This window comes from Phascolarctos cinereus, unplaced genomic scaffold, assembly GCF_003287225.1.
Source record: "Phascolarctos cinereus isolate Bilbo 61053 unplaced genomic scaffold, phaCin_HiC Scaffold_726;HRSCAF=1367, whole genome shotgun sequence".
Lineage (NCBI taxonomy): Eukaryota > Metazoa > Chordata > Mammalia > Diprotodontia > Phascolarctidae > Phascolarctos > Phascolarctos cinereus.
Genome location: NW_027556098.1, coordinates 321315952 through 321330453, shown reverse-complemented (window position 1 = coordinate 321330453; position 14502 = coordinate 321315952). Strand labels below are relative to the sequence as shown.

At 43.8% G+C, this 14502-nt stretch overlaps 1 protein-coding gene across 1 annotated transcript in view; it reads left to right on the top strand.

Moving 5' to 3' along the window:
* TENM4 (teneurin transmembrane protein 4) overlaps positions 1-14502 on the top strand; it is a 640191-nt gene that overhangs the window by 555014 nt on the left and 70675 nt on the right.

Sequence of the window (14502 nt, the reverse complement as noted above, 5' to 3'; positions counted from 1 at the left end):
GTATTCAAGGAGCATTTATTTAAGTACTTACTATGTGCCAGGCACTGTGCCAGGTGCTGAGGAGACAACAAAGGGGTCTGTTTAAGTACCAGATTCTGATCTAGACCCTCACCAAGCAAAGTTAAGTACCTGAGCACCTCCTAGACGCTCTTTGTTAAACTCTCCAACATTCAGCATGATTCGGTAGACAATTATGAAGTGATGACCGATTTCATAGGACCATACTTGTTACTAGGGGAGACATACAGTTTAAGATGAGATCCCTGCCTTCATGAAGCTTATAGTCCGGTTGAGGGAAGCAGGTACGTGAATGTGGTAAATATGTGAACGCAAAAACAGGCATGCCCTCAACATTTAATTCAGTTCAGCAAACGTATTGAGTATCTACCATATCTAGAGCCTATTCTGGATACCAAGGAAGTGAACAGCCTTTAGCTAATACGTAGTCCCTGCCCTCATGAAGCTTGTGGCATAGTAAGGGCATTGTGACTCCCACTGGATTTGGGGTCAGAAGCCTGGGCTCAGGATTCCAGCTCTGCACCTCCGCCCCTGTGTGACCCTGAATAAATCATTTCATCTCTAGAAATTATGTGTATATGTATGTATGTGCATATCTCACATATGTATCATACTTACATATATTTCTATGAAATGAAGATAGCGTGTGTGTGGCAGGCATTGTAGTGGGTCAGCCTTGGAGCCAAGAAGACCTGGGTTCAAGTCCTGCTTCTGGCACATGTGGGTTGTGTGACCACAGATGAATTACCCCATTTCTAAGTGCTCAGGTCAAGTCTATAAGATATCATTACTAATTAGGTGCTATTCCCTCCTTGGAGGGAGTTCTTCACATTGACGGAATCCTAGGTCTGGCTCCCTACCCCCAAATGAAAGAGATAAAATGTCTCCGATACTAAATCCTAAGACCTAAGAAATTTCTTTTTCACTGGGCAGCTAATAGCACAGTGAGCCTAGAGTCAAGAAGACCTGAGTTCAAATCCAGCCTTAGATACTATTAGCCGTGCAACCTAGGAAAGTCGCTTTGCTTCTTTTCCTCAGTTTCCTCAACTGTAAAATGGGGATAATAACAGCACCTACCTTGCAGGGTTGTTATGAAGATCAAATGAGATAATATTTGTAAGGCACTTAGCACAGTGCCTGGTACACAGCTGGCACAATATAAATGCTTATTCTCTTCCCCTCTTCATTTCCTCCTCTACTGGGAAGACAGCATCTGTTATCACCAGCTTTTGAGGCCCTTGTGGTAAATAATATCCTTGGTGTCCCAAAAAGAAAGCCTCACCAATGGTCTGGATGTTTCAGATAACATGTACACCACCAGAATCCAGGGCACTCGAGGTACCTTGGCCTCCCCCACCACCGTCACTGACAAGGGTCCTTATTCCAGGCCCAGGTGCCAGGCAGAGATAGCTCAGAGACCCAGAGTCTCTACTGTTAAATAAATTCATTACCTATTCCCTCTAGATGTAGCTTTTCCATAATTAAGCCTCTTTCCCTGCCTTAATCCGTCTTTTATGGTTTCTGTTAAGAAAGAATCCCATGACCATGAACTTTAATTTTGAAAGTCTCTTTGAGGGATGAGGTAAAAGGCACAAGGTAGAGGCGGGTAGGAAGGAACTTATGATGTAATAGAAGTAGTACCAGATTTGAAGGTCGATTATACAACTTATAATATCATACATATAGATTTTGACATAGAAGGGCAGCTAGGTGGTACGGTGGATAGAGGTCTGGGCCTGGAATCAGGAAGACCTGAGTTCAAATCTAGCCTCAGACACTAGCAATGTTACCCTGGGTAAGTCACTTTCTGCCTGCCTCAGTTTCCTCACCTATAAAATGGGGATGATATTAGCATCTATCTCCCAGGGTTGTTGTGAGGAACAGATGGGACAATATTTGTAAAGTTCTTTGCAAACCTTAAAGTGCTCTGTAAAATGCACAGACAAGGAAACAGGTCCAAAGAGGGGAAGAGACTTACTCCAGGAAACACAAAAGAGACAGAGCCCACATTTCAGCCTAAGTCCTCTTGAGTCCAAATCTGGCCTCCTTCTAGTTACAATGCACTGCTTCTGTTTATTGCCTCTTTGACAATAGAGAAAAGTCACTTAATTAATTATTCAGTCAATTAACAAACATTTATTAAGTACTGTCTCAGTTTTCAAATCCATGAAATGAAGAGGTTAACCCAGATGGTCTCTAACCCCCCTTCCCAGCTCCAAATCCTATGATACTGTGACCTGGGAGTCCGTCAGAACTCGAGTTCAGTTCCCAGCTCCATCACTTAGTAGCTGTGTAGCCTCAAGAATGACCCTTCCCTTCTCTGGGATGCTTTTCCTTCTTTAGTAAAGTGAGGGGATTAAATTTAGAAGACCCCTTCCATTCCCTAAACGGAGAGTGGTTTTAATGTTTTTCAAGGATGACAATGTATTAAACATATACATCTCTCCATGTCCTCCTGAAAAGTATAGAGGGAGACAAATGAGGACTTTCAGAAAGCTTTCCCTGTCAAAATTTCCTTCCAGCAGTCTCCACCGGCAGAGCCCACATGTGAGCTCTGCTGCAATTAATGTCTTTGCTTATAGCTGTTCCCTAGGACCAGAATGTCTTCCCTCTACCTCTTTTCCTGCTGAATTCCCACCCATCCTTTAAAGCCCCAGACAAATTCCACCTCTTCCAAGAAGCCTTCCCTGTTTCTTGTGATTGGTAATGACCTTTCCCCACAGTACTCACTTGTCCTTCCCCTTACAGCTCAATAACTCTCCGTGTCATTTCGAGTATCCTACTTATTTCTTGGTGTCTTTCCCCTCTACTAGACTGTAAGCTCCTTAAGGGAGCCCATCTCATCTAAACACCATTTCTCCCTCAGCCCTGGGCACAGAGCTATAGCTCCTCAATAAGTATTTGTTGAACTGAATTGAATTTTTAAATGGTACCCACATATTTCCCAGTCTACTTGGGATGTTTATAGGCAGAGAGAGGAGTGGAGGAGATAAGATTCAGGAAAGGAAGCATGAGCTGGTGGATAGAGTAGTAGTAGTTAAAATCCTGCCTCAGATTCATACTAGCTGTGTGACCCTGGCCAAGTCACCTGGACCTCACTTTTTTCATCTGTGAAAGAAATGGGAAGGCTGGACTCAGTGACCTCTATGGTCTCTTCCAGCTCTGAATCTAAGATCTTATGACACCATAAGTGCTTAGAAGAGAAGACCTCACCTATTACAGTAAGAACAGCTTACAATCCTGCAGCACTTTTTTGGTGTGAAAGTACTTTCTGGTCCATTATTTCACTTACTCCTACCAAAGGGTAGATTAGTGCAACGAATATGTTATCTGGAGCCAGAAAATGTGAGTTTGAATCTTTTCCATTGCATGATTCCCATTATTCTCCTTCACTGCACCATATGTTCCAGCCAAACCAGATGACCAACTGTTCCATGAATTCAAAACACCATCTCCCACCTCCGTGCATCCCCGTGGAGGTACTCCTTCTTCATCTCCTCTTGAGATCCTTCTCTTGTCAGATTCTGCCTCCTCCTCCTAAACGAACTCTCCCTCCTCAAAAGAGCCCAAAGGCTCTTTGTCTGACATCTCTTCTGCCGCCATCACTCCTTCTTCTTCTTGTTTATTCGTTGCAGTCATATCCGCCTCTTCACAACCGCATTTGGGGTTTTCTTGGCAAAGATGCTGGAGTGGTTTATCATTTCCTTCTCCAGCTCATTTTACAGATGAGGAAACTGAGGCAAACAGGCTTAATTGACTTGCCCAGTATCATACAACGAGTAAGTGTCTGAGATCAAATTTGAATTCACAAAGATGAGTCTTCCTGACTCCAGGCCCAGCACTCTCTCCACTGTACCACCTAGCTGCCCCTTATCACTCCTTACCTTGTGCTGTAATTCTCTTTGAATGTTTTCTATGCCCCCTGCAACAGAACATCACCTCCTTCAGGACAGAGAAAGTTTGGTTTTGTCTTTGCATATCAGTGCCTAGCACAGAGTAGCTGCTTAATAAATGTTTGTGAAATTGAATCAAACTGAATTGGTAGAAACACATTTACATGATCTCCGTTTGTGACTTGAACTAGGTACTTAATTTCCCAAGCTACCAGTCCCCCTGCCCCTCTTCCAAAGGGTTATTTTGGAGATTAAATGATATAGCATACGTAAAAGTCGGGACTAAATGTGACTGTTCTTATGAAAGCCTATGAAAAGGCTGTGTGTGGGTGGGTGGTCTTGTCACTGCATGCGACTATAGGCAAGGAAGCACAATAGGAGAAAGTGTCCATTAATGAAATTACAGTACAATTAGGGCAGCATCACTTATATTTTGTTAGGCTGAATGATCTTTGAAAACTATTTTCAAGGTTATATATGTGTCTGTGTGTATCTATATGCCAAAAAGTTAGCTAGCGGGAGAAGACTTTTTCAGGGATGTAGCAGAAGACTGCCTGCCATGGCATGGAGTGATTGTAGTGTGTCAGGTGAGGGAGCATCCCTGCCTGTGGAAGCACAGACCCTTGAAATATACACATTTGGTAATGTAGACCCATCAATCACACATGCGCTTTCAGCAACCATTTGCTGAGATCCTATTATGTGCAGAGAGCCATGCAGTTCACCATAGGGAATACCAAGATAAGATATGTACCCACCCTTGTAGGGTCTCACACATCTGCCCCCTCTTCTTCCATTGTACCTGCCTACTTCAGGCCCTCTTTCCCATCCACTTGGATTATTACAGGAACCTCCTAACAGGTCTTGCTGTCTCTTCTTAACTTTCCTGAAATTCAAATTTCAGATCACCATCAGAAAAATCACTCCTGCTCAAAACTATTCGGTGGCTCCCAATTGTCTACCAATTAAATTTTTTAAACTCCTCTTCCTAGAATTCAAGGCTCTCTACAGACTAGCACCACCTGGCCTCTCCAGCTTCATCTCCTTTTATTCCTGTATTCCAGCCAAATTGAACAACTTTTTGGGGGGGGCAGGAGGAGTGAGATTGATGGTGGTAGTAGAAATGGCTATAATACAAAACAGAAATACAAAATAATAATGATGTAAAGGAACACAAAATGAGTATATAGGAGACACCCAAGGAGATGAGAGCAATTCAAGATAGAGGAAATTACTCCACGTGGGCTGAGGATGGGGGAGGGGGAATCAGGGGTGGCTTCCTGGAGGAGGTGGTACCTGAGCTGGGCCTTGAAAGATGGGAAGAATTTCAGTAGGAGGGGGAAAAGGAGGGCATTTTATACATGTGTCTATATATCTACATAGAGATATACAGAAATATATGTATCTGTACATTTAAATCTCTGCATATGAATGTGTAGACATATATATTTCTAAATAATTATTCAAGAGAAACAAACTTTCCAATCCCCATGTAACCCTTGTTAAAGGACCAGGATGTATCAGCTGCCTGAGCTATGGTTCCTCTCAGCGAGCAGCTCTGGAGTGGGTAAAATCCTCCATCCTCGGTGATGTGTAGCAGCTTGTAAGAGAGCCCACTGACAAGTCATATCCAATCTGAAATATATCAGTGTCCCAGCTGCTAAATCTTTATTTATTATCGCACCGCACAGTACCATTGCTGTCAAGTTTTCAGTCTGCTAATAATGCTTCTATCCAGATTCTAACACTTCATTCTTTCTTCTATTTCCTGCATTCCTGTCTTCTGTCAGAAATAAAGATTTCAGACATAGGTAAGCCAACCAGGGGAACATTTCCCTCCTCCCCCTGCCTTGCTGCATGTTGTCCTATGGTGAGCCACAGGTGCCATTTCCAGATGACTCAGTGGCCAGTGTTAAGCCTGTAGATTAAGCCTGATGGAGGGTAATCAATCAGTCACTGGGAATGAGTGGAAGCCATGAATCAGGAGGTGGGATGGGCATCAACTCCCCTCAGTCTGTTTCAGAGAGAGAAATGGGTAACATTTAATTGGCTGGGGACATGACAAACTGAGGAGACAAAGGTGTGTGTGGAGAAGGAAGAGTTTTTTTAAAATCCTGAATACTTTTGCATTGATGCCTTGGGTTTCATTGTCCTCCAAATAAAAAGCAGACCACACTAAAGTAAGATGATCTTGATAATAGAGTCAAGCTATTTTAATGACTTCCCCAGAAGATTGAGACCTCAGCAATCGCGGCCAGAATCCAAAGGCCAGCAGGTGTTGGGACATTGGCACGTTTGTGGGAAAGCCATGTGCCTGGGATTGGAAGGCCTGCGAGACAGCTGTTCTGTAGCCTGATTGTTTGCCAGTAAGGGCAGAAGCAAAGGTCATAGTTTGATAGGCCAGTCAGTGAGACTCCTAAAGGAGGTGGTTCCCAAGGTGGACCTTTGTTACAGGCAGAGAATGTTTGTCTTACAGCTGCAGATTTTGACCCAATCAGCTACACTTGGAGGAATGTCAACCCACCACCATCAACTGTCATTGCCAGATCTCATCTGCCTTCTGCCAAGTATTTATTCATTTCAATTTCCCAGTCTCCCCATCCTCACACAAATATGGATGGCTTAAAACGTAAAGTGTCCATGAGGTTCATTGTCATTCTTCAAGTGTGGATTAGGCAAAGACCATTGGCTTGGGAGTCAGGAGGCCCAGATTCTAATCTCAGCCCCATTACTGACTAGATCTGACCCCTTATACAAATCCCTTCTCCTTTATGGCTTCAGTTTCCTAATCTTGAAAATGTAGAACATGGATGACATCTCTTCCAGCTTTATTATTCCATAGTAAAATATTCTGTATTAGTATTCTATAGTCAGTATTCTATAGTCTAACATTCTCCATTGTGAGGTCCCTCTCAGCTCTGACATCCTCTGTCCCAAGGTCCGTTCCAGCTGTGACATTCTATGTTCAGTATACTAACTTTCTTCATTCTATGGTCCCTTCTGATTCTGATGTTCTATTTTCTAAGGCCCTTTCCAACTCTAATATTTGGGGATTCATACATGATATGAATTTAATACTGGACTGGGGACCCCTCGCTACTAACTTGGTATTCTGACGGACTATATCCTGAGGACACGAAAAGAATTCCCATTGTCCTTCCAAGTGGCAGATTGCATTCACTTGGAAGTAGAGAGGGGCTGTCCTTCCTTCCTAATAACTTTCCATCAGTCACTGGGAAGTTATTTGCTCTCACTTCTATGTGAAAGGGATAAATGGAAACCACTTGTATTGGGTAGAATCAAGCTCCTTCACCAACCTTACAGGGTATCCCAGAAGAATTCACATAGCTTCCAAAGTCACCAACATCATGACCAGGGGAGCAAAATCTAGCTGCCACAATGAAGGTGAGCCTCTGGAGTCCCAGAAACACCTTTCATCGATTCCTTTATGTACCTGGGAAGCAAACGTTTATTAAGCACCTACTATAGGAGACAGCCTCCACTTGAGAGCTCCACCCAGGACTCATGAAGATGATCCTGCATTCTCAAAGGCTGGACCTGTGGCGTTCAAGGTCCAGCTGGTAGGAAAGGTTTGGTGCGTGAGTCTAATGAGGACTCATCTGAGGACCAGACTGATGGAAAGAGGCTCATCACCAGGTGGGCCAAAGATGATGAATTTTTCTAGCACAATGAATATTAAAGATCATTAAAATGGTAGAAGGCCTAAGAGGTGCATTCAGAGATCTCTGAAGTGTCTCTGGACTTATCAAGTAGGGGAGCCACTATATATAGGCAGAAAGAGCCCTGGCCAGAGAGTCAGGAGTCCTGGCACCTAGTCCTGGCTTTCCTTCTGCATGACTTGGGACAAGTCACTTTGTTTATGTGCCCAATATCTATGATCCCTTCTGCTCTAAATATGAATGTGCATACTCTTTGAGGTATAAGAATATATGGGGACAACCCCAATCAGTGGGTGGACATGAGAAGATGTGGGGATTCTAGTGGACTGAGTCTAGGGTCCTCTGATAATATGGATATCTCCTACCACTTCACCCTCAAAAAAAAAAAGAATATGATCTTGAATTCAGAGAGAGAAGATAGTCCTACTCTATTCTGATCAGACTGCATCTATAGTACTATATTCAGTTCTGGGCATCACATTTTTAGGAAAGACACTGATACAGTGAGGCACATTAAAAGGATGGGTGGCCGTGATGTGGTGAGGGGGTTGGAAATCATGTCATACAAGGATGAATTGAAGGAACTGTGGATGTTTAGCCAGGAGAAAGGAAGACGGTGGGGGCATTTAGGTAGATAGAGCACTGGCCCTGAAGTCAGGAGGACCTGAGTTCAAATCTGGTCTCAGACCAAACACTTGACACTTAATAGCTATGTGACCATGGGCAAGTCACTTAACCCCAATTGCCTTTAAAAAAAAGAGAGAGAGAGAGAGAAAGAAAGAAAGACTGTTGGAGGACAGCATTTTTGTCTGCAGATATCACAAGAGAACAGACAAGAGACATTAAGCTTCTTCTGTTTGACCCTAGAAGGCAGAACTGAGAAGAGAAGGGGAGAAAATTGAAAAATTGAGACCAGGGATACAAATATGAAAAAATACACAGTCCTTGCTGTCATGGGCTTTAAGATCTACTAAGAGGGAAACATCATAGACACATGGATATAATACGAGGAAGAGTGAGGTAGGGGCGTAGGAGAGATCATAGTGATTTCTGCCATACTCAAAAATCAGGAAAGCACGCATTCAAGTCCTGCCTGCGACATGTACAGGCTGTGTGGCCCTGGGCAAGTCACTTCATCTCTCGTAGCTCTAGGCAGCTCTCTGAGTGGTAGGCAAAGCTTCAGAATGCATTGGTGGAGGGAGGTCTCTTACTTAAGAATTCTTTATGTCATTGAATCACAGATCCAGCCCCTATGCCTGTCCCAAGAATTACCCAGCCCTTTCTTCAATACAATTCAAGTAGTATAAATATTTTCATCTGCATTTTACTAACCAGGAAACTGAGACTCAGAGAGAGTTAGATTGCCCAGGATTGAGCATGTCGAATAATATTCAGTTCTCAGACTCCTGTCTCCTGATTCCCAATCCAGTGCCCATCTCTCTTAAACTATGAGGAGGATGAGGGGAACTACTTAGAAGGAAAGAAATAGAACTAGGCCCTCAGTTGACATTTGGGCATAAAGAAAGAGACCCCAGTACTTCTCTTCAGTGTTTTGTGCCTGGCAGTCACATACATAGTGCGGCTGGAGTCTCTGTGCTTGTTGGTGCCTCAGAATCAGTCGTCCAGCTAAAGCCTTTCTCCTACTCCTTCCCAACGCGTTGAGACAGAGTCATGGATCTTCTCAAGACTAATGCAGGAAAATCTCCAGCTATTTACTCAGTCTTCTAGTTGTCCAAAGGCTTCCCTGGTCCATAAAGTCACAGTGACCATGATTGAAGTCAGAAGACCTGGGTTGGGTTTCTGATTCGCTTCTGACTGGCAGTGTGTCCTCGGGCGCCTAAGTTCCCTTCTCTAGGCTTCATTTATCTTTCCTATGCAATGACAGGGTTCGATGACCTAATAACAAATGAAAATAAGTCACATTTCTATAATCTTCTAAGGCTGTGAAACAGCCTCCTAAGGTTGTTGTGTTTCTCAAGATAAGTCTGTGAGGCAGATAGTATAGGTATTATTATCCCCATTTTAGAAGTAAGGTAAATGAGGCAGCATAGCGGCTAGAGCACCAGGCCTGCAATCAGGAAGACCTGAGTTCCAATCTGGCTTCAGACACTTACTAGCTGTGTGACCCTGAGCGAGTTACTTAGCTCTGCCTCAGTTTCCTCATCTGTAAAATGAACTGCAGAAGGAAATAGCAAACTGCTCCGGTGTCTTTGCCAAGAAAACCCCAAATGGGGTCACAAAGAGTCAGACTAAACAATAGCTTGAGGCTCAGAGTTTTTAAGAAGCTGGCCCATAATCGTGTAGCTAGGAGATGTCCTGAGATCTGAACCCAGAACTTGTAACTCCCAAGTCCAGCTGTCTTTGCAGTACATGTCACTCAGATCCCCTCCAAGCACTAACATTCTGTAGTTACATGATGCTTCTACAACAAGCATTTCTCAAGCACCTGCTGTGTGCCAAGCATTGTGGATTACAAAAAAAAAAAGTGTCCCTGTCATCAAGGAGGTCGCGGTCTGATGGGGAAAACCACACTTAAATTGTACGTGCCAGCAACAATTGTTGTGTGCCAACAAGATGCAGATAGGATGTACCAAAAGTCTTAGTGCTGCTTTAAGCTTTAATTGTGCAAAGACTTCTGGCCTCCCCTGTATAAAGGGAAGGTAATCACAAAGGGAAGGGACTAGGAGGAGGGGGATTGGGGAAGGCCTGCAGAAGAGGGGCAGGGTCTGAAGGGAGTGGTCCAGGTAAATTATTCACGGCCCTTGGGGAAATTCAGCCTGGTCCCAGGATACAAATAAAGAATGACTTCCTTTGGGACCATCCCAGAGCAAACTGGGAATTTGCTGACCCAGTACATGCAAACTAAATGCAGCCTGCATTTGAGTCACTCCTAGGGTTAGAAATAAGCATTTGTCTGATGACTGGGGCCCTTCTGTTCCTCTGGGCTCCGTTGTGTTGCTCTGCGTATTGGGGTACAGCCTCTGACTTCTTCCACGCCAGAACCCAGGATGGCCTTGGTTTTGCTTTCCTATTTGAATCGCATATCCCAGACTCTCTTAGTTGGGAGGGGCCTCCAATGCCACCCAACCGAACCCAAACCTACGCAGGAGCCCCCTCTGTATATTCCAAACAAGCAGTCATCTAGCTTTTGCTGGGAGATTTCTCGTGACGGCGAATTCGCCACCCACCACGTCAGCCCATTCCGCTGTGGGAGAGCTCTGATTTTAGCAAGGCTTTTTTCCTTAAATAAAGCATGATTCCGCCCATTGATCATAGTCCTGCCCTATAGATCCAGGGAGAAAAAGCCTAAGCCCTCTTCCTCGTGAAAGCCCTTTAGACATTTAAAGATGTAGTTCATGCCTCCTCCCCCCACCATCTTGTCAAACACTGCCATTTCCTTCAGCTGAACCTTCTCTGGCCAGATCTGCATCCTTGAGCAGCACCTTCTGAGCCTTCCATTATCCTTTTGGCCCTGTCTAAACCATGAGGGAGCGTGGATTTGGAGAACAAAGATCTGGGTTCCAACCCTGACTCTGCCATTTACAAGTTGTGCGACCTCAGGCCAATCACTTAATCCTCCTGGGCCTCAGTTTCCTCATCTGTTAAGTGAAGGGACTCAAGGTCCTCTCTGGTTTTTAAGTATGACCCTGACATTCCAAATCTTTTCACTCTTACTTGCTGTGTCATTACATATCCCTTGGTCCTATAGTTGTGCTGTTAATTTTTTTTAACCCAAGTGTGGACCTCTTACATTTATCCCTATTAAATTTTATCTTATTATACTCAGCCCATCATTTTAGACTGTCAGATTTTCTGGATCCTCACTCTGTCATCTGACCTATTAGTTATCCCTTCCAGCTTTGTCTCACCTATAAATTTGATAAGTAAATTGAATCTGTGCTTTCATTCAAGTGATTGATAAACATGTTATAAATGGTGCAGGGCAAAGGATAGATCCCTGGGGCATTCCACTAGAAACTTCATTTTTGGTCCAGTCATTAAACCATTTCTAAAATCTCCAAACTGTGCTGTCATCCAGCACCCATCTCTCCATCTTGTCTATCAGAAAAGCAGGGGGGGAAATTTGTCCGTGGTTTTGCTGAAATCCAGGACCACTGTATCTAGGGCACTTCCTTGCTTTATGAGGATTTAATATTTTGTCTGGTATCATCTCAAAGCATTTCAGAGCAGCTACATGCATTTTCTGGTTGGGTAGAAAGGGAAACGACTTAGAAGGAAAGAAATAGAAATAGGCCCTTAGTTGACATTTGGGCATAAAGAAAGAGACCTTAGTACTTCTGTTCAGTGTTTTGTGCCTGGCAGTCACATACATAGTAGGACTGGAGTCTCTTTGCTTGTCTAAGCATCATTTTCCCCCATCATTTAGACTGCGTGGTCTCTAAGATCTCGGTGAGCACTAACATTCTGTGTTCTAAGGTCCCTTCTGGCTTTTGCATTCTGTATTCTAAGGCACCTCCCAACTTTAACATCTTATATCCCAAGGTCCCATCCGTCTCTAACATTTCACGGTCCAAAGCCCCTTCCAGCTTTAACATTTTGTGTCCAAATATCCTATGTTCCAAGTTCCCATCCAGTGCTAGCGTTCTGTACTCTAACATTCTGTGATTTGTTCAAGGTAAGTGTTGCATTTTCTAGCGTCCTCTTTTAAAACGCATGCAGAATGGAGAGTCAGGAAGTCTGCCTCACTTGGATCATCTGTAAAACAAGAGGCTTAAACTTGATGACCTCCAAAGTCCTTCACAGTTTTTAACATGCTCTGCTTGCAAAACTCTCTCTCTTGAAATGCCACACCAAATCATTTCCATAGCACCTGGTCCCAGCTTCCCTTCTCTGACTCATTTGGTAAAATGTGAAAATTGCCCTCAATGACAACACCCTCAGAGATTAAAGACGTCTGCCTGAGGCCTTAGAAAGGAGGTTGCTGATTAAATGGGTATTTTGGTTGTTACCAAAACCAATGTAGGAAGAGGACAGACATCATATTTCTCATGCTGTAGGTTTTCTCCATAGATGATTCACTAACCTTGTCAAAATCACTGACTTCAGCTATTTGGAGAGCCTGCCTAGAGTGAAGAAAGCCTGCCTTCTTACTTAGCTGTCACAAAGGGACCAATCCCTATTCCATGTTTGTGGTATGCCTGAAGCCTACCATTTGACCAGAATGTCCCTTTTGGAGACAGAACTGTGGTTGCCTCAAAGTTGGAAAGGGAACTCAAAGGTCACCTTGTCTAACTCATGCCTAAATTTTCCCTATAACTACTCCTACGAGTAGCTATTACACCTCTGGCTTCTAATAATATGGAACTCTCACTTCCTTATGAGGCAGGCCATTCTACTTTCAGACTTTTAAAAGTTTTCCTTACAATAAACTGAAATCTTCCTCTCTATAACTTCCACTCACTGTTCCTACTTCAACCCTCTGGGGCCAAGCAAAATAAGTCTCATGCCTTTTCCCCTTGACAGACAGACCTTCAAGAGGCAAGTATCGCTTCCCTAAGCCAAACATTCAGTACCTTCCCCACCCTGGAAAATCCCATTGGATGTTGGTGTCATCCAAAAGTGGTACCCAGAACTGAGCATCCTACTTCAGGTATGGTCTAAGAAATAAGACCAGTCCAAACACTGTGCTTCTGGAAGGTAGGACTGCAAGAGCTCTCGTGCTGACTCACTGTAGACTCAGGTCAAGCTCATAGTCCACTAGTAAGAAAGTAAGGCAGGGGCAGAAACACGGCCACCCATTTTCAAATATTACATTCATAACAAACTGATGTGTCAGCCAAGAACATGAAGCCAGAAGAAGTAAAGCCCATATTACGTCATGGAGTCACTGACCATCAGAGCTGAAAGGAGCATTGAATGAGATCACAAAAGCACTGAATTTGAGAGTTGGGATGAATCTCGGCACTCATTGAATCCAACCCTTACATGAAAGGAAACCCCACTAGAACATATGAGCCATTGCCCGTCATCTGCTTGACAACCTCTGACCTCTTAATTCTCCAAGGCAGCCAATTCTGCTTCTTGCATGACTCTAATTGTTAGGCAGTTTTTCATGGCATCACACCTAAATTTGCTGCTTTTATTAGAACATCTAATTAACCCCGCCTCATTTTAAGGAGGAGGAAATTGGGACCCTGAGATGCCAAACAGCTTGCCTGAGATAACCCGGTGACTTAGGATCAGAGCCAGATTTTCTCACCCTACGTCTTTTGCATGCTGCCCTTCCCAGGACCAAAGACGGGGCCTCACTAATTCACATATTCTCTGGGATCCAAACTGTCCCTTGTCTGTCTTCCCCTGGTATTGGTCATCTGCAGAACCCCTAGTGTGAATGACACTCTTTGGGGGCCTCCAGGGTAACAGTGAGCTGAAAACACATAGGGCTGATCAGAGTAGACAGGCACTTCCCCACCCTGACCTTGAGGGCTATTTCCCCTAAGATGTCTGTCATTCACTTATCATGAGTGACAAGTGGGTACATGAAATCATGGCCCACCTGTCTCCTGTCATCAGGAAGGCTTTTGTTGGCAGACCTGGGATGCCCAGAGGGTCCCTGCATGTGATGTTGCCACAATACATGTCAGTTGGAGAAAGGAAATCTGCCTGGACTTTAGTAGGATAAGTCATGGGATTGTTCTGGAATACAAAGAAAAAACTCTTCTGCCAACTGGAGCATTAATAACTTATGTTAACAACTCCACAATCCTGTAGCTCCTTAAGCTCACTCTAATGCTTTCCTCCAACAACTCTATGATGTAGGTAGTATAAAGATAATTAATACCATTTTACAGATAAGGAAACTGAGGCCTAGGGACAAGAAAGTGATCTGTGATTTGCCCAGGATCATGGAGCTAGTAGTAATAACAATAATAGCCAATATTTATATAGCA